Source organism: Bubalus kerabau, chromosome 5 (genome assembly GCF_029407905.1).
Source record: "Bubalus kerabau isolate K-KA32 ecotype Philippines breed swamp buffalo chromosome 5, PCC_UOA_SB_1v2, whole genome shotgun sequence".
NCBI classification, from domain to species: domain Eukaryota; kingdom Metazoa; phylum Chordata; class Mammalia; order Artiodactyla; family Bovidae; genus Bubalus; species Bubalus kerabau.
Window position 1 is genome coordinate 2,700,258 of NC_073628.1, and position 23,514 is coordinate 2,723,771.

The following is a 23,514-nucleotide window of genomic DNA, read 5'->3' on the forward strand; positions in this document are numbered from 1 at the left end:
AGACAGAGAGAGGGAGGGGGGAAAGAGAGAGAGAGAAAGAAGGAAAGGGAGAAAAAAGAGAGAGAGAGCAAAAAGCTGAACCCCAAGTAAAGCTAGAGAAGCATGTAGTAGGCATTCTCTTGTACTATTTTAATTATTCAGTGGGTTTGAAAATTTTCAGCATAAATAGTTGAAAAAATTTAAAATAATTAGTTGGGAGAAAATAAATAAATAATTGGGAGTAAGTTTTTTAAAAACAAATGGCTGTCCTAATGCCCCTTGATTGAGAGCCACTGATTTGGTTATTGGCTGGCAGTTAAGCCAGGAAAAATTCATCTGAATTTCACAAGTGTGTTTTGCTCTGATACTTCTCAGAAATAACAGTGGAAGACACATCTGGTACTTCTCAGAGTAACAGTGGAAGAAACGAGCATTTACAGAGCCGTTCTCCAAAGCACCTCCATCTTTCCCCGAATCAGGGTTTTCTCCAGTGAGTCGGCTCTTTGCATTAAGTGGCCAAAGTACTGGAGCTTCAGTTTCAGCACCAGTCCTTTCAGTGAATATTCAGGGTTGATTTCTTTTAGGATTTATTGGTTTGATCTCCTTGCACTCCAAGAGACTCTCAAGAGTCTTCTCCAGCATCACAATTTGAAAGCACTGAGCTGAAGTGATGAAATTATGCCTTGCAAAAATCAGATTAGTATGATCACCTGCATTCTGTTTCATGTGCTAAATGCATCTGGTATCAACTTACCAATCATAATAGTGTCTCGACCTGGATAACAAATTCTGATTGGTCACAGTCATGCTAGAATATAAACGCGAGCCTCTTATGGTGCCGAGAACTTTGGCCAGGTCAGGCTTCCCTAGATGTGAGAAGGTTGGCAGTCACACCGGAATCCAAGAAAGGCTGTGTGTGTAATTTTATGGAAGCACAGCTGATTTACAATGTTGTGTTAATTTCTGCCCACAGCAAAGTGGGCCCGTTATACGTGGATTCTTCATCTTCTTTTCCACGTTGGTTTATCCCGGGATGTTGAATGCAGTTCCCTGTGCTCTACAAGAGGACCTTGTTGCTTGTCCACCCTACATGTAACAGTTTGCATCTGCCAATCGCAACACCCTAACCCATCCTTCCCCAACCCCACTTCCCGCTTTGCGACCACAAGTCTGTTCTCTGTGTCCGGGAGCCTGTTTCTGTCTCACAGATAAATTCGTCTGTGTCATAGTTTAGATTCCACACACAAGTGATCTCATACGGAGCTTGTCTCTCTCTTCCTGACTCACTTCGCTTAGTGTGATCATCTCTGGGTCTATCCATGTTGCTGCAGATGGCATTATTTTGTTCTTTCTTCTGGCTGAGTAATAGTCCATTACATAAATGAACCACATCTTCCTTATCCACTCATCTATTGATAGACGCTTAGGCCGTTTCCACGTCTTGGTGCTGTAAATGGAGCTGCCATGAACATTGGGGTGCATGTATTTTTTTTAATTAATTTATTTTTTATTGAAGGATAATGGCTTTACCTTTCCAAATCCTGAAAGATGATGCTGTGAAAGTGCTGCACTCAATATGCCAGCAAATTTGGAAAACTCAGCAGTGGCCACAGGACTGGAAAAGGTCAGTTTTCATTCCAATCCCAAAGAAAGGCAATGCCAAAGAATGCTCAAACTACCGCACAATTGCACTCATCTCACACGCTAGTAAAGTAATGCTCAAAATTCTCCAAGCCAGGCTTCAGCAATAAGTGAACCATGAACTTCCTGATGTTCAAGCTGGTTTTAGAAAAGGCAGAGGAACCAGAGATCAAATTGCCAACATCCGCTGGATCATGGAAAAAGCAAGAGAGTTCCAGAAAAACATCTATTTCTGCTTTATCGACCATGCCAAAGCCTTTGACTGTGTGGATCACAATAAACTGTGGAAAATTCTGAAAGACATGGGAATACCAGACCACCTGATCTGCCTTTTGAGAAATTTGTATGCAGGTCAGGAAGCAACAATTAAAACTGGACATGGAACAACAGACTGGTTCCAAATAGGAAAAGGAGTTCGCCAAGGCTGTATATTGTCACCCTGTTTATTTAACTTATATGCAGAGTACCTCATGAGAAATGCTGGACCGGGAGAAACACAAGTTGGAATCAAGATTGCCAGGAGAAATATCAATCACCTCAGATATGCAGATGACACCACCCTTATGGCAGAAAGTGAAGAGGAACTCAAAAGCCTCTTGATGAAAATGAAAGTGGAGAGTGAAAAAGTTGGCTTAAAGCTCAACATTCAGAAAACGAAGATCATGGCATCCGGTCCCATCACTTCATGGGAAATAGAGGGGGAAACAGTGGAAACAGTGTCAGACTTTATTTTTCTGGGCTCCAAAATCACTGCAGATGGTGACTGCAGCCATGAAATTAAAAGATGCTTACTCCTTGGAAGGAAAGTTATGACCAATCTAGATAGCATATTCAAAAGCAGAGACATTCCTTTGCCAACAAAGGTCCATCTAGTCAAGGCTATGGTTTTTCCTGTGGTCATGTATGGATGTGAGAGTTGGACTGTGAAGAAGGCTGAGCACTGAAGAATTGATGCTTTTGAACTGTGGTGTTGGAGAAGACTCTTGAGAGTCCCTTGGACTGCAAGGAGATCCAACCAGTCCATTCTGAAGGAGATCAGCCCTGGGATTTCTCTGGAAGGAATGATGCTAAAGCTGAAACTCCAGTACTTTGGCCACCTCATGTGAAGAGTTGACTCATTGGAAAAGACTCTGATGCTGGGAGGGATTGGGGGCAGGAGGAGAAGGGGACGACAGAGGATGAGATGGCTGGATGGCATCACTGACTCGATGGACGTGAGTCTGAGTGAACTCCGGGAGTTGGTGATGGGCAGGGAGGCCTGGCGTGCTGCGATTCATGGGGTCGCAAAGAGTCGGACACAACCGAGCAACTGATCTGATCTGACCTGAATGGCTTTACAGACTTCTGTTGTTTTCTGTCAACCCTCACCATGAATAAGCCACAGGTACACATACATCCCCTCCCTCTTGAACCTCCCTCCTATATCCCTCCCATCCCATCCCTCTAGGCTGATACAGAGCCCCTGTTTGAGGTTCCTGAGCCAGACAGCAAATTCCCATTGGCTCTCTCGTTTAAACATGGTAATGTAAGTTTCCGTGTTACTCTGTCCACACACCTCACCCTCTCCTCCCCTCTCCCCATGTCCATAAGTCTGTTCTCTGTCTGTTTCTCCATTGTTGCCCTGAAAATCAATTCTTCAGTACCATTTTTCTAGATTCCATACATATGCATTAGAATGCAATATTTATCTTTCTCTTTCTGACTTACTTCACTCCGTGTAATAGGTTCTAGGTTCATCCACCTCATTAGAACTGACTCAAATGTGTTCCTTTTTATGGCCGAGTAATATTCCATTGTGTATATGTACCACAACTTCTTTATCCATTCATCAGTCAATGGACATCTTGCTTTCATGTTTTAGCTATTGTAAATAGTGCTGCAATGAACAATGGGATACATGTGTCTTTTTAAATTTTGATTTCCTCAGGGTATATGTCTAGGAGTGGGATTTCTGGGTCATATGGTGGTTTTATTTCTAGTTTTTTAAGGATTCTCCATACCGTCTTCCATAGTGGCTGTATCAATTTACATTCCCACCAACAGTGTAAGAGTGTTCCCTTTTCTCCACACCCTCTTCAGCATTTTATTGTTTGTAGACTTTTTGATGGTGGCCATTCTGACCCGTGTGAGGTATCTCACTGTAGTTTTGATTTGCATTTCTCTAATAATGAGTGAGGAGAAGGCAATGGCAACCCACTCCAGTACTCTTGCCTGGAAAATCCCATGGGTGGAGGAGCCTGGTAGGCTGCAGTCCATGGGGTGGCTAAGAGTCAGACACGACTAAACGACTTCACTTTCACTCTTCCCTTTCATGCACTGGAGAAGGAAATGGCAACCCACTCCAGTGTTCTTGCCTGGAGAATCCCAGGGACGGGGAGCCTGGTGGGCTGCCGTCTATGGGGTCACACAGAGTCGGACACGACTGAAGTGACTTGGCGGCAGCAGCAGCAATAATGAGTGATATTGAACATCTTTTCCTGTGTTTGTTAGCCATCTGCATGTCTTCTTTGGAGAAATGTCTGTTTAGGTCTTTTCCCACTCTTTGATTGGGTTGTTTGTTTTTCTGGTATTGAGTTGTATGAGCTGCTTGTATATTTTGGAAATTAATCCTTTGTCAGTTGTTTCATTTCCTATTATTTTCTCCCATTCTGAGGGTTGCCTTTTTACCTTGCTTATAATTTCCTTTGCTGTGCAAAATCTTTTAAGTTTAATCAGGTCCCACTTGTTTGCTTTTGTTTTTATTTCCATTACTCTAGGAGGTGAGTCATAGAGGATCTTGTTTTGATTTATATCATCAAGTGTTCTGCCTATGTTTTCCTCTAAGAGTTTTATAGCTTCTGGTCTTACATTTAGGTGTTTAATCCATTTTGAGTTGATCTTTGTGTATGGTGTTAGGAAGTGTTCTAATTTCATTCTTTTACACATAGCTGTCCAGTTTACCCAGCACCATTTATTGAAGAGGCTGTCTTTGCTCCATTGTATAGTCATGCCTCCTTTGTCGAAAATAAGGTACCTATAGGTGCACGGGTTTATTTCTGGGATTTCTGTCTTGTCCCATTGGTCTATATTTCCGTTTCTGTGCCAGTACCATGCTGTCTTGATGACTGTAGCTTTGTAGTATAATCTGAAGTCAGGAAGGTTGATTCCCCCAGCTCCATTCTTCTTTCTCAAGACTGCTTTGGCTATTCGGGGTCTTTTGTGTTTCCATATGACTTGTGATTTTTTTTTTTTTTTTGTTCTATATCTGTGAAAAATGTCATTGGTAATTTGATAGGGATTGCACTGAATCTGTAGTTTGTGTTTGGTAGTACATTTTCACAGTATTGATTCTTCCTCTCCAGGAACATGGAATATCTCTCCATCTGTTTATGTCATCTTAGATTTCTTTCATCAGTGTCTTATAATTTTCTGTGTACAGTTCTTTTGTCTCCTTAGATAAGTTTATTCCTAGATATTTAATTCTTTTTGTTGCAATGGTGAATGGGATTGATTCCTTAATTTCTCTTTCTGATTTTTCATTGTTACTATATAGAGATGCAAGTGATTTCTGTTTATTGATTTTGCTAAATTCACTGATTAGCTCTAGTAATTTTCTGATACTATCTTTATGGTTTTCTATGTACAGTATCATGTCATCTGCAAACACTGAAAGCTTTACTTCTTCTTTTCTGATCTGGATTCCTTTTATTTCTTTTTCTTCTCTGATTGCTGTAGCTAGGATTTCCAGAACCATGTTGAATAACAGTGGTGAAAGTGGACACCCTTGTCTTTGTCCTGATCTTAGGGGAAATGCTTTCAGTTTTTCACCATTGAGAATTTTTGCCATAGGCTTATCATATATGGCCTTTACTATGCTGAGGTAGGTTCCTTCTATGCCAATTTTTTTGAAGAGTTTTAATCATAAATGGGTGCTGAATTTTGGCATAACTTTTTATGTATCTACTGAGATTATCATATAGTTTTTATCTTTCAATTTGTTAATATGGTATATCACATTGATTGCATATATTGAAGAATCCTTGCATCCCTGAAATAAACCCAACTTGATCATGGTATATGAGCTTTTTGATGTGTTGCTGGATTCTGTTTGCTAAAATTTTCTTGAGGATTTTTTCATCTATGTTCATCAGGGATATTGGTCTGTAACTTTCTTTTTTTGTGTTGTCTTTGTCTGGTTTTGGTATCAGGATAATGGTGGCCTCATAGAATGAGTTTGGAAGTGTTCTTTCTGCAATTTTTTGAAAGAGTTTTAGAAGGATAGGCGTTAGCTCTTCTCTAAATGTTTGATAGAATATCTCCTGTGAAGTCTTCTGGTCCTGGGCTTTTGCTTTTTGGGAGAATTTTGATTATAGCTTCAATTTCAGTGCTTGTAATTGGGTTGTTCATAATTTCTATTTCTTCCTGGTTCAGCCTTGGAAAATTGAACTTTTCTGAGAATCCGTCCATTTCTCCAGTTTATCCATTTTATTGCCATATAGTTGTTCATAATAGTCTCTTATAATTCATATTTCTGCATTATCTGTTGTAACCTCTTCTTTTTCATTTCTAATTTTGTTGATTTGATTCTTCTCTCTTTTTTTCTTGATGAGTCTGGCTAAAGGTTTGTCAATTTTATCTTCTCAAAGAACCAACTTTCAGTTTTATTACTCTTTACTATTGTTTCTTTCATTTGTTTTTCATTTATTTCTGCTCAGATCTTTATGATTTCTTTCCTTCTACTAATCTTGCATTTCCTTTTTGTTCTTCTTTTTCCAGTTGCTTTAGGTGTAAAATTAGATTGTCTATTCGCTGTTTTTCTTGTGAGGTCGGATTGTATTGCTATGAACGTCCCTCTTAGAACTACTTTTGCTGCGTGCCACAGGTTTTGAGTTGTCGTGTTTTCATTGTCATTTGTTTCCAGAAACTTTTTGATTTCCCTTTTGATTTCTTCAGTAACCTGTTGATTATTTAGAAACATGTTGTTCAATCTCCGTGTTTGTGTTTCTTACAGTTTTTTTCTGGTAATTGCCATCTAGTCTCATAGCATTGTGGTCCAAGAAGATGCTTGATACGATTTCAATTTTCTTAAATTTACTAAGGTTTGATTTGTGACCCAAGGTGTGGTCTGCCTGGAGAATGTTCCATGTGCACGTGAGAAGAAGGTGTATTCTTCTGCATTTGGATGGAATGTCCTGAAGAACCAGTGAGATCCATCTCATCTAATGTATCATTAAAGACTCATGCTTCTTTATAAATTTTCTGTTTTGATGATCTGTCGTTTGGTGTGAGTGGAGTGTTAACATCTCCTACTATTATGTGTTACTGTCAATTCCTCCTTTTACGTCTGTTCGTGATTGTCTTATGTACTGTGGTGCGCCTGTGTTGTTTGTCTTATGCACTGCGGTGCTCCCGTGTTGTTTGTCTTATGTACTGCGGTGCGCCTTTGTTGTTTGTCTTATATACTGCGGTGCGCCTGTGTTGTTTGTCTTAGGTACTGCGGTGTTCCCGTGTCGTGCTTGTCTTATGTACTGCGGTGCTCCCGTGTTGTCTTATGTACTGCGGTGCTCCCGTGTTGTTTGTCTTATGTACTGCGGTGCTCCCGTGTTGTTTGTCTTATGTACTGCGGTGCTCCCGTGTTGTTTGTCTTATGTACTGCGGTGCTCCTGTGTTGTTTGTCTTATGTACTGCGGTGCGCCTGTGTTGTTTGTCTTAAGCCCTGTGGTGCTCCTGTGTCATGCTTGTTTATGTACTGCGGTGCCCCTGTGTTGTTTGTCTTAGGTACTGCGAAACTCCTGTGTTGTTTGTTTTATGTAATGCGGTGCTCCTGTGTCGTGCTTGTCATATGTACTGCGGTGCTCCCGTGTCATGCTTGTCATATGTACTGCGGTGCTCCCGTGTCGTGCTTGTCTTATGTACTGCGGTGCTCCTGTGTTCTATGTCTTATGTACTGCAGTGCTCCCGTGTCGTGCTTGTCTTATGTACTGCGTGCGCCTGTGTTGTTTGTCTTAGGTACTGGGGTGCTCCCATGTCGTGCTTGTCTTATGTACTGTGGTGCTCCCGTGTTGATTGTTTTATGTACTGCGGTGCTCCCGTGTCGTGCTTGTCTTACGTACTGCGGTGCTCCCGTGTCGTGCTTGTCTTAGGTACTGCGGTGCTCCCGTGTTGTTTGTCTTATGTACTGCGGTGCTCCTGTGTCATGCTTGTCTTATGTACTGCGGTGCTCCCGTGTTGTTTGTCTTAGGTACTGTGGTGCTCCCGTGTCGTGCTTGTCTTATGTACTGCGGTGCTCCCATGTTGTTTGTCTTATGTACTGCGGTGCTCCTGTGTCATGCTTGTCTTTTGTACTGCAGTGCTCCTGTGTCGTGCTTGTCTTATGTACTGCGGTGCTCCCGTGTTGTTTGTCTTCTGTACTGCGGTACTCCCGTGTTGTTTGTCTTATGTACTGCGGTGCTGCTGTGTCGTGCTTGTCTTATGTACTGTGGTGCGACTTTGTTGTTTGTCTTATGTACTGCGGTGTGCCTGTGTTGTTTGTCTTATGTACTGCGGTGCTCCCGTTTTGTTTGTCTTAGGTACTGCGATGCTCCCGTGTTGTGCTTTTCTTATGTACTGCGGTGCTCCCTTGTTGTTTGTCTTATGTACTGCGGTGCTCCTGTGTCATGCTTCTCTTAGGTACTGCGGTGCTCCCGTGTTGTTTGTCTTATGTACTGCGGTGCTCCCGTGTTGTTTGTCTTATGTACTGTGGTTCTCCCGTGTCGTGCTTGTCTTAGGTACTGCGGTGCTCCTGTGTCGTGCTTGTCTTAGGTACTGCGGTGCTCCTGTGTTTTTTGTCTTAGGTACTGCAGTGCTCCTGTATTGTTTGTCTTATGTACTGCGGTGCTCCTGTGTCATGCTTGTCTTATGTACTGTGGTGCTCCTATGTCGTGCTTGTCTTATGTACTGCTGTGCTCCTGTGTCGAGCTTGTCTTATGTACTGCGGTGCGCCTGTGTCGTGCTTGTCTTATGTACTGCGGTGCTCCTGTGTCGTGCTTGTCTTATATACTGCGGTGCTCCCGTGTCGTGCTTGTCTTATGTACTGCGGTGCTCCCGTGTTGTTTGTCTTATGTACTGCGGTGCTCCCGTGTTGTTTGTCTTATGTACTGCGGTGCTCACGTGTTGTTTGTCTTATGTTCTGCGGTGCTCCTGTGTCGTGCTTGTCTTATGTACTGCGGTACTCCCATGTTGTTTGTCTTAGGTACTGCGGTGCTCCCGTATCGTGCTTGTCTTATATACTGCGGTGCTCCTGTGTTGTGCTTGTCTTATGTACTGCGGTGCTCCCGTGTCTTGCTTGTCTTATGTACTGCGGTGCTCCCGTGTTGTTTGTCTTATGTTCTGCGGTGCTCCTGTGTCGTGCTTGTCTTATGTACTGCGGTACTCCCATGTTGTTTGTCTTAGGTACTGCCGTGCTCCCGTATCGTGCTTGTCTTATGTACTGCGGTGGTCCCATGTCGTGCTTGTCTTATGTACTGGGGTGCTCCTGTGTCGTGCTTGTCTTATGTACTGCGGTGCGCCTGTGTCGTGCTTGTCTTATGTACTGCGGTGCTCCCGTGTTGTTTGTCTTATGTACTGCGGTGCTCCCATGTTGTGCCGTCTTATGTACTGCGGTGCTCCCGTGTTGTTTGTCTTATGTACTGCGGTGCTCACGTGTTGTTTGTCTTATGTTCTGCGGTGCTCCTGTGTCGTGCTTGTCTTATGTACTGCGGTGCTCCCATGTTGTTTGTCTTAGGTACTGCGGTGCTCCTGTATCGTGCTTGTCTTATGTACTGCGGTGGTCCCGTGTCGTGCTTGTCTTATGTACTGCGGTGCTCCCGTGTTGTTTGTCTTATGTACTGCGGTGGTCCCGTGTCGTGCTTGTCTTATGTACTGCGGTGCTCCCGTGTTGTTTGTCTTAGGTACTGCGGTGCTCCCGTGTTGTTTGTCTTAGGTACTGCGGTGGTCCGGTGTCGTGCTTGTCTTATGTACTGCGGTGCTCCCATGTTGTTTGTCTTAGGTACTGCGGTGCTCCCGTATCGTGCTTGTCTTATGTACTGCGGTGCTCCCGTGTTGTTTGTCTTATGTACTGCGGTGCTCCCGTGTTGTTTGTCTTAGGTACTGCGGAACTCCTGAGTTGTTTGTCTTATGTACTGTGGTGCTCCCGTGTTGTTGTCTTATGTACTGCGGTGGTCCCGTATCGTGCTTGTCTTATGTACTGCGGTGAGCCTGTGTTGTTTGTTTCAGGTACTGCGGTGGTTCCCTGTCGTGCTTGTCTTATGTACTGCGGTGCGCCTGTGTTGTTTGTTTCAGGTACTGCGGTGCTCCCATGTCGTGCTTGTCTTATGTACTGCGGTGCTCCTGTGTTGTTTGTCTTATGTACTGCGGTGATCCTGTGTCGTGCTTGTCTTAGGTACTGCGGTGGTCCCGTGTCGTGCTGGTCTTATGTACTGCGGTGCTCCCGTGTTGTTTGTCTTATGTACTGCGGTGCTCCTGTGTTGTTTGTCTTAGGCCCTGCGGCCCTCCTGTGTCGTGCTTGTCTTATGTACTGCGGTGCTCTCGTGTCGTGCTGGTCTTATGTACTGCGGTCCTCCCGTGTTGTTTTTTTATGTACTGCGGTGCTCCCGTGTTGTTTGTCTTATGTACTGCGGTGCTCCTGTGTTGTTTGTCTTAGGCCCTGAGTGCTCCTGTGTCGTGCTTATCTTAGGTACTGCGGTGCTCCTGTGTTGTTTTTCTTATGTACTGCGGTGCTCCTGTGTCGTGCTTGTCTTATGTACTGCGGTGCGCTTGTGTTGTTTCTCTTAGGTACTGGGGTGCTCCTGTGTCGTGCTTGTCTTATGTACTGTGGTGCTCCCGTGTCATGCTTGTCTTATGTACTGCGGTGCACCTGTGTTGTTTGTCTTAGGTACTGGGGTGCTCCTGTGGCGTGCTTGTCTTATGTACTGCGGTGGTCCCGTGTTGTTTGTCTTATTGTCTGCGGTGGTCCCGTGTCGTGCTTGTCTTATGTACTGCGGTGCTCCCGTGTCGTGCTTGTCTTATGTACTGCGGTGCGCCTGTGTTGTTTGTCTTCGTACTGGGGTGCTCCTGTGTCGTGTTGTCTTATGTACTGTGGTGGTCCCGTGTTGTTTTTCTTATGTACTGCAGTGCTCCCCTGTCGTGCTTGTCTTATGTACTGTGGTGCTCCTGTTTCGTGCTTCTCTTAGGTAATCTGGTGCCTCCGTGTTGTTTGTCTTATGTACTGCGGTGCTCCTCTGTTGTTTGCCTTAGGCCCTGCGGTGCTCCTGTGTCGTGCTTGTCTTATGTACTGCGGTGGTCCTGTGTTGTTTGTCTTATGTACTGCGGTGGTCCCGTGTCGTGCTGGTCTTATGTACTGCGCTGCTCCTGTGTTGTTTGTCTTATGTACTGCGGTGCTCCCGTGTTGTTTGTGTCAGGTAGGGCGGTGCTCCTGTGTCGTGCTTGTTTTATGTACTGCGGTGCTCCCGTGTTGTTTTTCTTAGGTACTGCGGTGCTCCCGTGTCGTGCTGGTCTTATATACTGCAGTGCTCCCGTGTTGTTTGTCTTATTTACTGCAGTGCTCCTGTGTCGTGCTTGTCTTATGTACTGCGGTGCTCCCGTGTTGTTTGTCTTTAGTACTGCGATGCTCCCGTGTCGTGCTTGTCTTATGTACTGTGGTGCTCCTGTGTCGTGCTTGTCTTAGGTACTGCGGTGCTCCCGTGTTGTTTGTCTTTAGTACTGCGGTGCTCCTGTGTCGTGCTTGTATTATGTACTGCGGTGCTCCTGTGTCGTGCTTTTCTTAGGTACTGCGGTGTCTCCGTGTTGCTTGTCTTATGTACTGCGGTGCTCCTCTGTTGTTTTTCTTAGGTACTGCGGTTCTCCCCTGTCGTGCTTGTCTTATGTACTGTGGTGCTCCCGTGTGTTGTTTTTCTTAAGTACTGCGGTGCTCCTGTGTTGTTTGTCTTATGTACTGCGGTGCTCCCATGTGTTGTTTTTCTTAAGTACTGCGGTGCTCCTGTGTTGTTTGTCTTATGTACTGCGGTGCTCCCGTGTTGTTTGTCTTATGTACTGCGTTTCTCCTGTGTCGTGCTTGTCTTATGTACTGTGGTGCTCCCGTGTTGTTTGTCTTATGTACTGCGGTGCTCCTGTGTTGTGCTTGTCTTATGTCCTGAGGTGCTCCTGTGTTGTTTGTCTTATGTACTGTGTGCTCCCGTGTTGTTTGTGTTACGTACTGCAGTGCTCCTCTGTTGTTTGTCTTATGTACTGCGGAGCTCCCGTGTCGTGCTTGTCTTATGTCCTGCGGCGCTCCTGTGTTGTTTTCTTAGACCCTGCGGTTCTCCAGTGTCGTGCTTGTCTTAGGCCCTGCGGTGCTCCTGTGTCGTGCTTGTCTTAGGTACTGCGGTGCTCCTGTGTTGTTTGTCTTATGTACTGCGGTGCTCTTGTGTTGTTTTTATTATGTACTGCGGTGCTCCTGTGTCGTGCTTGTCTTATGTACTGCGGTGCTCCTGTGTCGTGCTTGTCTTAGGTACTGCGGTGCTCCTGTGTTGTTTGTTTTAGGTACTGCGGTGCTCGCGTGTCGTGCTTGTCTTATGTACTGCGGTGCTCCTTTGTTGTATGTTTTATGTACTGCGGTGGTCCCCTGTCGTGCTTGTCTTATGTACTGCGGTGCTCCCGTGTTGTTTGTCTTATGTACTGAGGTGCTCCTGTGTTGTTTGTCTTAGGCCCTGCAGTGCTCCTGTCTCGTGCTTGTCTTAGGTACTGCGGTGCTACTGTGTTGTTTGTCTTATGTACTGCGGTGCTCCTGTGTCGTGCTTGTCTTATGTACTGCGGTGCTCCCGTGTCATGCTTGCTTAAGGTACTGCGGTGCTCCCGTGTCGTGCTTGTCTTCTGTACTGCGGTGCTCCTGTGTCGTGCTTGTCTTTTGTACTGCGGTGCTCCCGTGATGTTTGTCTTATGTACTTCGGTGCTCCCGTGTTGTTTGTTTTATGTACTGCTGTGCTCTTGTGTTGTTTGTCTTATGTACTGCGGTGCTCCTGTGTCGTGCTTGTCTTATGTACTGTGGTGCTCCTGTGTTGTTTGTCTTATGTATTGTGGTTCTCCCGTGTCGTGCTTGTCTTAGGTACTGCGGTGCTTCTGTGTCGTGCTTGTCTTAGGTACTGCGGTGCTCCTGTGTTGTTTGTCTTATGTACTGTGGTTCTCCCGTGTCGTGCTTGTCTTAGCTACTGCGGTGCTCCTGTGTCGTGCTTGTCTTAGGTACTGCGGTGCTCCCGTGTCGTTTGTCTTATGTACTGCGGTGCTCCCGTGTCGTGCTTGTCTTATGTACTGCGGTGCTCCCGTGTCGTGCTTGTCTTAGGTACTGTGGTTCTCCCGTGTCGTGCTTGTCTTATGTACTGCGGTGCTCCTGTGTCGTGCTTGTCTTAGGTACTGCGGTGCTCCTGTGTTGTTTCTCTTATGTACTGCGGTGTGCCTTTGTTGTTTGTCTTATGTACTGTGGTGCGCCTGTGTTGTTTGTCTTAGGCCCTGTGGTGCTCCTGTGTCATGCTTGTCTTATGTACTGTGGTGCTCCCGTATTGTTTGTCTTAGGTACTGCGGAACTCCTGAGTTGTTTGTCTTATGTACTGAGGTGCTCCTGTGTCGTGCTAGTCGTATGTACTGCGATTTTCCTGTGTCGTGTTTGTCTTTTGTACTGCGGTGGTCCCCTGTCGTGCTTGTCTTATGTACTGCGGTGCGCCTGTGTTGTTTGTCTTAGGTACTGGGGTGCTCCCATTTCGTGCTTGTCTTATGTACTGCGGTGCTCCTGTGTTGTTTGTCTTATGTACTGCGGTGCTCCTGTGTTGTTTTTCTTATGTACTGCGGTGCGCCTTTGTTGTTTGTCTTATGTACTGCGGTGCTCCCGTGTTGTTTGTCTTATGTACTTGGGTGCTCCTGTATTGTTTGTCTTATGTACTGCGGTGCTCCCGTGTCGTGCTTGTCTTATGTACTGCTGTGCTCCTGTGTTGTTTGTCTTATGTACTGCGTTGCTCCCGTGTTGTTTGTCTTATGTACTCTTGTGCTCCCGTGTTGTTTGTCTTATGTACTGCGGTGCTCATGTGTTGTTTGTCTTATGTACTGCGGTTCTCCTGTCTTGTGCTTGTCTTATGTACTGCGGTGCTCCCATGTCATGCTTGTCTTACGTACTGCGTTTCTCCTGTGTCGTGCTTGTCTTATGTACTGTGGTGCTCCCGTGTTGTTTGTCTTATGTACTGCGGTGCTCCTGTGTTGTGCTTGTCTTATGTCCTGCGGTGCTCCTGTGTTGTTTGTCTTATGTACTGTGTGCTCCCGTGTTGTTTGTGTTACGTACTGCAGTGCTCCTCTGTTGTTTGTCTTATGTACTGCGGAGCTCCCGTGTCGTGCTTGTCTTATGTCCTGCGGCGCTCCTGTGTTGTTTTCTTAGACCCTGCGGTTCTCCAGTGTCGTGCTTGTCTTAGGCCCTGCGGTGCTCCTGTGTCGTGCTTGTCTTAGGTACTGCGGTGCTCCTGTGTTGTTTGTCTTATGTACGGCGGTGCTCCTTGTCGTGCTTGTCTTATGTACTGCGGTGCTCCTGTGTCTTGCTTGTCTTTTGTAATGCGGTGCTCCTGTGTCGTGCTTGTCTTATGTACTGCGGTGCTCCCGTGATGTTTGTCTTATGTACTGCGGTGCTCCCGTGTTGTTTGTCTTATGTACTGCGGTGCTCTTGTGTTGTTTTTATTATGTACTGCGGTGCTCCTGTGTCGTGCTTGTCTTATGTACTGCGGTGCTCCTGTGTCCTGCTTGTCTTAGGTACTGCGGTGCTCCCGTGATGTTTGTCTTATGTACTGCGGTGCTCGCGTGTCGTGCTTGTCTTATGTACTGCGGTGCTCCTTTGTTGTATGTTTTATGTACTGCGGTGGTCCCCTGTCGTGCTTGTCTTATGTACTGCGGTGCGCCTGTGTTGTTTGTCTTAGGTACTGGAGTGCTCCCATGTCGTGCTTGTCTTATGTACTGCGGTGCTCCCGTGTTGTTTGTCTTATGTACTGAGGTGCTCCTGTGTTGTTTGTCTTAGGCCCTGCGGTGCTCCTGTCTCGTGCTTGTCTTAGGTACTGCGGTGCTACTGTGTTGTTTGTCTTATGTACTGCGGTGCTCCTGTGTCGTGCTTGTCTTATGTACTGCGGTGCTCCCGTGTCATGCTTGCTTAAGGTACTGCGGTGCTCCCGTGTCGTGCTTGTCTTCTGTACTGCGGTGCTCCTGTGTCGTGCTTGTCTTTTGTACTGCGGTGCTCCTGTGTTGTGCTTGTCTTCTGTACTGCGGTGCTCCCGTGATGTTTGTCTTATGTACTTCGGTGCTCCCGTGTTGTTTGTTTTATGTACTGCTGTGCTCTTGTGTTGTTTGTCTTATGTACTGCGGTGCTCCTGTGTCGTGCTTGTCTTATGTACTGCGGTGCTCCTGTGTTGTTTGTCTTATGTATTGTGGTTCTCCCGTGTCGTGCTTGTCTTAGGTACTGCGGTGCTCCTGTGTCGTGCTTGTCTTAGGTACTGCGGTGCTCCTGTGTTGTTTGTCTTATGTACTGTGGTTCTCTCGTTTCGTGCTTGTCTTAGGTACTGCGGTGCTCCCATGTTGTTTGTCTTATGTACTGCGGTGCTCCTGTGTTGTGTGTCTTATGTACTGCGGTGCTCCTGTGTCGTGCTTGTCTTATGTACTGCTGTGCTCCTTTGTTGTTTGTCTTATGTACTGCGTTGCTCCGTGTTGTTTGTCTTATGTACTCTTGTGCTCCCGTGTTGTTTGTCTTATGTACTGCGGTGCTCCCATGTTGTTTGTCTTATGTACTGTGGTGCTCCCGTGTTGTTTGTCTTATGTACTGTGGTGCTCCCGTGTTGTTTGTCTTATGTACTGCGGTGCTCCTGTGTCGTGCTTGTCTTAGGTACTGCGGTGCTCCTGTGTCATGCTTGTCTTATGTACTTCGGTGCTCCTGTGTCATGCTTGTCTTAGGTACTGTGGTGCTCCCGTGTTGTTTGTCTTATGTACTGCGGTGCTCCCTGTTGTTTGTCTTATGTACTGTGGTGCTTCCGTGTTGTTTATCTTATGTACTGTGGTGCTCCCGTGTTGTTTGTCTTATGTACTGTGGTGTTCCCGTGTTGTTTGTCTTATGTACTGCGGTGCTCCTGTGTTGTTTGTCTTACGTACTGCGGTGCTTCCGTGTTGTCTTATGTACTGCGGTGCCCCTGTGTCGTGTTTGTCTATGTACTGTGGTGCTCCCGTGTTGTTTGTCTTATGTACTGTGGTGCTCCTGTGTTGTGCTTGTCTTATGTACTGCGGTGCTCCCGTGTTGTTTGTCTTATGTACTTCAGTGCTCCCGTGTTGTTTGTCTTATGTACTGCGGGGCTCCTGTGTCGTGCTTGTCTTAGGTACTGTGGTGCTCCCGTGTTGTTTGTCTTATGTACTCCGGTGCTCCCCTGTTGTTTGTCTTATGCTGTGCGGTGCTCCTGTGTCGTGCTTGTCTTATGTACTGCGGTGCTCCTGTGTCGTGCTTGTCTTACGTATTGCGGTGCTCTCGTGTTGTTTGTCTTATGTACTGCGGTGCTCCTGTGTTGTGCTTGTCTTATGTACTGCGGTGCTCCCGTGTTGTTTGTCTTAGGCCCTGCGGTGCTCCCGTGTTGTTTGTCTTATGTACTGCGGTGCTCCTGTGTCGTGCTTGTCTTATGTACTGCGGTGCTCTTGTGTCGTGCTTGTCTTAGGTACTGTGGTGCTCCCGTGTTGTTTGTCTTACGTACTCCGGTGCTCCCGTGTTGTTTGTCTTATGTACTGCGGTGCTCCTGTGTCGTGCTTGTCTTATGTACTGCGGTGCTCCCGTGTTGTTTGTCTTAGGCCCTGCGGTGCTCCCGTGTCGTGCTTGTCTTATGTACTGCGGTGCTCCTGTGTCGTGCTTGTCTTATGTACTGCGGTGCTCCCGTGTTGTTTGTCTTATGTACCGCGGTGCTCCTGTGTTGTGCTTGTCTTAGGTACTGCGGTGCTCCCGTGTTGTTTGTCTTATGTACTGCGGTGCTCCCGTGTTGTTTGTCTTATGTACTCTTGTTCTCCCGTGTTGTTTGTCTTATGTACTGCGCTGCTCCCATGTCGTGCTTGTCTTATGTACTGCGCTGCTCCCGTGTCGTGCTTGTCTTATGTACTGCTGTGCTCCTGTGTTTTTTGTCTTATGTACTGCGTTGCTCCCATGTTGTTTGTCTTATGTACTCTTGTGCTCCCATGTTGTTTGTCTTATGTACTGCGGAGCTCCCGTGTTGTTTGTCTTATGTACTGTGGTGCTCCCGTGTTGTTTGTCTTATGTACTGTGGTGCTCCCGTGTTGTTTGTCTTATGTACTGCGGTGCTCCTGTGTCGTGCTTGTCTTATGTACTGCGGTGCTCCTGTGTCGTGCATGTCTTAGGTACTGCGGTGCTCCCGTGTTGTTTGTCTTATGTACTGCGGTGCTCCTGTGTCGTGCTTGTCTTAGGTACTGCGGTGCTCCCGTGCTGTTTGTCTTATATACTGTGGTGCTCCTGTGTTGTGCTTGTTTTAGGTACTGCAGTGCTCCTGTGTCGTGCTTGTCTTAGGTACTGCGGTGGTCCCGTGTTGTTTGTCTTATGTACTGCGGTGCTCTCTGTTGTTTGTCTTATGTACTGTGGTGCTCCCGTGTTGTTTGTCTTATGTACTGCGCTGCTCCCGTGTTGTTTGTCTTATGTACTCTTGTGGTCCCGTGTTGTTTGTCTTATGTACTGCGGTGCTCCCGTGTTGTTTGTCTTATGTACTGTGGTGCTCCCGTGTTGTTTGTCTTATGTACTGTGGTGCTCCCGTGTTGTTTGTCTTATGTACTGCGGTGATCCTGTGTCGTGCTTGTCTTAGGTACTGCGGTGCTCCTGTGTCATGCTTGTCTTAGGTACTGCGGTGCTCCTGTGTCGTGCTTCTCTTAGGTACTGCGGTGCTCCCATGTTGTTTGTCTTATGTACTGCGGTGCTCCCTGTTGTTTGTCTTATGTACTGCGGTGCTCCCGTGTCAAGCTTGTCTTATGTACTACTGTGCTCCTGTGTCGTGCTTGTCTTATGTACTGCGGTGCTCCTGTTTTGTTTGTCTTATGTACTGCGGTGCTCCCTGTTGTTTGTCTTATGTACTGCGGTGCTCCTGTGTCGTGCTTGTCTTAGGTACTGCTGTGCTCCTGTGTTGTTTGTCTTATGTACTGCGTTGCTCCCGTGTTGTTTGTCTTATGTACTCTTGTGCTCCCGTGTTGTTTGTGTTATGTACTGCGGTGCTCCCATGTTGTTTGTCTTATGTACTGTGGTGCTCCCGTGTTGTTTGTCTTATGTACTGTGGTGCTCCCGTGTTGTTTGTCTTATGTACTGTGGTGCTCCCATGTTGTTTGTCTTATGTACTGCGGGGCTCCTGTGTCGTGCTTGTCTTAGGTACTGTGGTGCTCCCGTGTTGTCTTATGTACTGCGGTGCTCCCTGTTGTTTGTCTTATGTACTGCGGTGCTTCCGTGTTGCTTATCTTATGTACTGCGGTGCTCCCGTGTGTTTGTCTTATGTACTGTGGTGCTCCCTTGTTGTTTGTCTTATGTACTGTGGTGTTCCCGTGTTGTTTGTCTTATGTACTGTGGTGCTCCCGTGTTGTTTGTCTTAGGTACTGCGGTGCTCCCGTGTCGTGCTTGTCTTAGGTACTGCGGTGCGCCTGTGTCGTGCTTGTCTTATGTACTGCGGTGCTGCCGTTTCGTGCTTGTCTTATGTACTGCGGTGCTCCCGTTTCGTGCTTGTCTTATGTACTGCGGTGCGCCTGTGTCGTGCTTGTCTTATGTACTGCGGTGCTCCTGTGTTGTTTGTCTTATGTACTGTGGTGCTCCCGTGTTGTTTGTCTTATGTACTGGGGTGCTCCCGTGTTGTTTGTCTTATGTACTGCGGTGCTCCCGTGTTGTTTGTCTTATGTACTTCGGTGCTCCCCTGTCGTGCTTGTCTTAGGTACTGTGGTGCTCCCGTGTTGTTTGTCTTATGTACTCCGGTGCTCCCGTGTTGTTTGTCTTATGTACTGCGGTGCTCCCGTGTCGTGCTTGTCTTATGTACTGCGGTGCTCCCGTGTCGTGCTTGTCTTATGTACTGCGGTGCTCCCGTGTCGTGCTTGTCTTATGTACTGCGGTGCTCCCGTGTTGTGCTTGTCTTATGTACTACGGTGCGCCTATGTTGTTTGTCTTAGGCCCTGCGGTGGTCCTGTGTCGTGCTTGTCTTACGTACTGCAGTGCTCCTGTGTCGTGCTTGTCTTATGTACTGCAGTGCTCCCGTGTTGTTTGTCTTATGTATTGCGGCGCTCCCGTGTTGTGCTTGATTTATGTACTGCGGTGCCTCCGTGTTGTTTGTCTTATATACTGCGGGGCTCCTGTGTCGTGCTTGTCTTAGGTACTGCGGTGCTCCCGTGTTTTTTGTCTTATGTACTGCGGTGCTCCCGTGTTGTTTGTCTTACGTACTGCGGTGCTCCTGTGTCGTGCTTGTCTTGTGTACTGCGGTGCTCCTGTGTCGTGCTTGTCTTAGGTACTGCGGTACTCCAGTGTTGTTTGTCTTATGTACTGCAGTGCTCCTGTGTCGTGCTTGTCTTATGTATTGTGGTGCTCCCGTGCTGTTTGTCTTATGTACTGCGGTGCTCCTGTGTCGTGCTTGTCTTAGGTACTGCGGTGCTCCTGTGTCGTGCTTGTCTTAGGTACTGCGGTGCTCTCTGTTGTTTGTCTTATGTACTTCGGTGCTCCTGTGTCGTGCTTGTCTTAGGTACTGCGGTGCTCCCGTGTTGCTTTTCTTATGTACTGCGGTGCTCTCTGTTGTTTGTCTTATGTACTGTGGTGCTCCCGTGTTGTTTGTCTTATGTACTGCGGTGCGCCTGTGTCGTGCTTGTCTTAGGTACTGCGGTGCTCCTGTGTCGTGCTTGTCTTATGTACTGCGGTGCTCCTGTGTTGTTTGTCTTATGTACTGTGGTGCTCCCGCGCTGTTTGTCTTATGTACTGCGGTGCTCCTGTGTCGTGCTTGTCTTAGGTACTGCGGTGCTCCTGTGTCGTGCTTGTCTTATGTACTGCGGTGGTCCTGTGTTGTTTGTCTTATGTACTGTGGTGCTCCCGTGCTGTTTGTCTTATGTACTGCGGTGCTCCTGTGTCGTGCTTGTCTTAGGTACTGCGGTGCTCCTGTGTCGTGCTTGTCTTATGTACTGCGGTGCGCCTGTGTCGTGCTTGTCTTATGTACTGCGGTGCGCCTGTGTCGTGCTTGTCTTATGTACTGCGGTGCTCCTGTGTTGTTTGTCTTATGTACTGCAGTGCACCTGTGTTGGGTGCAGAGGTATTGACAGATATCATGTCTTCCTCTTGGGTCGATCCCTGGATCATTATGCAGTGTACTTCCTTATCTCTTTTAATCTTCTTTATTTTAAGGTCTATTTTGTTTGATAGGAGGATTGGTACTCCAGCTTTCTTTTGCTTCCCATTTGCATGGAATATATTTTTCCATCTTCTCCCTTTCAGTCTATATGTGTCTTGAAGTCTGAAGTGGGTTTCTTGCAGACAGCATGTGTATGAGTCTTGTTTTTGTATCCATTCACCCAGTCTGTGTCTCTTGGTTGAAGCATTTAATCCATTTACATTTAAAGTAATTATTGATATATATGTTCCTACTGCCATTTAATTGTTTAGGGTTGATTTTGTAGATCTTTTTTCTTCTCTTGTATTTCTGACTATGTATGTCCCTTTAACATTTGTTGTAAAGCTGGTTTGGTGGTACTGAGTTCTCTTAACTTTTGCTTGTCTGAAAAGATTTTTATTTCTCCATCAATTTTGAATGAGATCCTTGCTGGGTACAGTAATCGTGGTTGTAGATTTTCCCCTTTCAGTACTTTAAATATATCCTGCCATTCCCTTCTGACCTGCAGAGTTTCTGCTGAAAGATCAGCTGCTGAGAGCATGGGGTTTCCCTTGTATGTTACTTGTTGCTTTTCCCTTGCTGCTTTTAATATTCTTTCTTTGTGTTTGGTCTTTGTTAGTTTGATTAGTATGTGTCTTGGCCTGTTTCTCCTTGGGTTTATCTTGTATGGGACTCTTTGTGTCTCTTAAACTTGATTGACTATTTCCTTTTCCGCGTTGGGGAAATTTTCAACTATAATCTCTTCAAAAATTTTCTCATACCGTTTCGTTTTCTCTTCTCTTTCTGAGACCCCTATAATTTGAATGTTGGTGCATTTGATATTGTCTCAGAGGTCTCTGAGACTATCCTCAGTTCTTTTCATTCTTTTTACTTTATTCTCCTCTTCAGATGTTATTTCCACCATCTTATCTTCCAGCTCACTGATTCATTCTTCTGCTTCAGATATTCTGCTATTGATTCCTTCCAGGGTATGTTTAATTTCAGTAATTGTGTTGTTTGTTCCTGTATGTTTATTCTTTAATTCTTCTAGATCTTTGTTAATTGATTCCTGTATTTTTCTCCATTTTGTTTTCAAGGTGTTTTTTTTTTTTTAATCATCTTTATCATTATTCTGAGTTCTATTTCAGGTAGTCTGCCTATTTCCTCTTCATTTATTTGGACTTCTGTGTTTCCAGTTTGTTCCTTCATCTGTGTAGTATTTCTCTGCCTTTTCATTATTTTTTTTAACTTATTGTGTTTGTGGTCTGCTTGTTCCAGGCTTCAAGGTTGGATTCTTTCTTCCTTTTGGTTTCTGCTCTCCTAAGGTTGGTTCAGTGGTCTGCGTAAGCTTCTCCTGAGGTTGGTTCAGTGGTCTGTGTAAGCTCTCCTGAGGTTGGTCAGTGGTCTGTGTAAGCTTCTCCTGAGGTTGGTTCAGTGGTCTGTGTAAGCTCTCCTGAGGTTGGTCAGTGGTCTGTGTAAGCTTCTCCTGAGGTTGGTTCAGTGGTCTGTGTAAGCTTCTCCTAAGGTTGGTTCAGTGGCCTGTGTAAGCTTCTCCTGAGGTTGGTTCAGTGGTCTGTGTAAGCTCTCCTGAGGTTGGTTCAGTGGCCTGTGTAAGCTTCTTCTGAGGTTGGTTCAGCAGTCTGTGTAAGCTTCTCCTGAGCTTGGTTCAGCGGTCTGTGTAAGCTTCTCCTGAGCTTGGTTCAGTGGTCTGTGTAAGCTTTGTATAGGATGAGATTTGTGCTGAGTTTTTTTGTTTGTTTGTTTGTCTGTTTCTTTTCCTCTGATGGGCAAAGCTGAGCGAGGTGGTAATCCTGTCCGCTGATGATTTGGTTTGTATTTTTGTTTTTTGTTCAGATGAGGCGTCCTGCACAGGGTGCTCCTGGTGGTTGGTGATGGTGGGTCTTGTGTTCAGGTGATTTCCTTTGTGTGAGTTCTCTCTGTTTGATACTCCCTAGGGTTAGTTCTCTGGTGGTCTAGGGTCTTGGAGTCAGTGCTTCCACTCCAAAGGCTCAGGGCTTGATCTCTGGGGCCAGGGCGGGTGCCGGGCGGGCGCTCTCCCCCAGCTGGAGCCTGTGTCCTCTGGCTGGACAAAGACTTGAAGAGGTCACTACAAAGCCAAATGCAAGAGACAGGGTTTGAACTTGGATCTGTCCAACATCAAATTCCATGTTCTCTTCCTTTTGGGGGCTTCCTAGGTGGCTCAGCAGGTGACTCCGCCAGAGCAGTGTAGTCAGGGACAGGCTTCTCTTCCAGCTTCCCTTCTGCCAGTTAACTAATTTAGGGACACCATGCCTTCAACCTGGGGACTCGGGGTGCATGTATGATTTTGAGTTATAGTTTTGTCTGTATATACGCCCAGGAGTGGGATTTATGGATCATATGACAGCTCTATTTTTAGTTTTTTAAGGAATCTCCATGCGGTTTTCCACTGGAGAAGGAAATGGCAACCCCCTCCAGTATTCTTGCTTGGAAGGTCCCACGGACAGAGGAGCCTAGCAGGTCACAGTCAGTGCGGTCGAGTAAGAGTTGGGTACAACTTAGGGGATAAACAATGCAGTTTTCCATAGGAGCTGCACCAATTTACATTCCCACCAACAGTGTAAGAGGGTTCCCTTTTCTCCACACCCTCTCCAGCATTTATTATTCATGTTGTTTTTAATGACGGCCATTCTCACAGGTGTGAGGTGTTAGAAGGGAGGTGTGTGAGCTGTACCCTTGCCTCCTTGCTTAAGGATCGATATGACCATTCTCACTGAGTCTCCCAGTTCGGTCCTGCATCATAGTCCTGATGCTCAGAGCCTTCCCCCTGACTGGCAGGGACCAGCTGTGGCTTCTCACTTCCTTTGCCCATCTGCAGTCACCAGCCCTGACTCACATGTCACAATAAACAGCCCCTCCCTAGGTGTGGGGGATGCAGCGTCCTCCAGTCTCTGGATCCTGGTCGGGCTCCGTTTGCTGCCCGAGGAGGCTTGGACATTAGTTTTCAAACAGTCGTGGAGGAGATTCCTTCCTGCTTGCTCCTGCCTCTCCCACTCACGCGTTACTGTTCTCTCTTCCGCCTGTGACATCGTGTGGATGTCACAGTGCTGTGGGATATGATGTCATGGGAAAGAAACAGGAGGCTCGTGACTTCCCCTTTTTGTGGTCACTCCTTCATGAGATGGAGGATCTTGTTGTGATTAGATCTGACTTACAGCAAAAGAAGATTTTTTTGTTTGAAAATATGATTCCTCTTCTCCATTTTCTTAGGGGATTAAGGGCTAGAGACAATAGGCAATGGTCATCTTTTTCTCTTTTATATCATAGGGAACTGAGGGCAGTATCTTAATTTGAGTCCACAAAGTGAGGCATGCTCCAGCTGAAGGCATCTGTGGATGCTTCTATGGTTCCGCTTCTTCCTTCTGCATGGAAAAAGCACCTTCTCCATTATGCGTGAGACTTGCTCAGTCCTGTCTGACTCTTTGCAGCCCCGTGGACTATACAGTCCATGAAGTTCTCCAGGCCAGAATATTGGAGTGGGTAGCTTTTT